Source organism: Cydia strobilella, chromosome 1 (assembly GCF_947568885.1).
Source record: "Cydia strobilella chromosome 1, ilCydStro3.1, whole genome shotgun sequence".
In the NCBI taxonomy this organism is placed as follows: Eukaryota; Metazoa; Arthropoda; class Insecta; order Lepidoptera; family Tortricidae; genus Cydia; species Cydia strobilella.
The window spans coordinates 34,782,023-34,782,358 of record NC_086041.1 but is presented as its reverse complement, the minus strand read 5'-3'; positions in this window follow the sequence as shown (position 1 = coordinate 34,782,358).

Sequence of the window (336 nt, the reverse complement as noted above, 5' to 3'; positions counted from 1 at the left end):
TCAGCTTGGTGTCACGGTATGAGTCACATGGGACACTCCGCGACGCTGATTTTCAGTAAGCCCCAGATGGACTATGTGATATTGGTAACAATTGAACAATTTGTAACAAACCATTTGGCTTTCGCGAGTACATCCCTATGGTTGGTGTTTCAGATGTACAACACTAGCGTGCCGTCGTCGTAGTGGAATTATACCCAAGTTATGTGCGAAAATCACCTGATATGAGCTAAAACTATTCCCTCACCTATCACCCTTCACGCCTAAACGGGGATTCGTCCACCCCGCCCCGGCAGGGCAAGGTCCGCACGGTTTAGCTACGCGATATGCGCTTGCAAT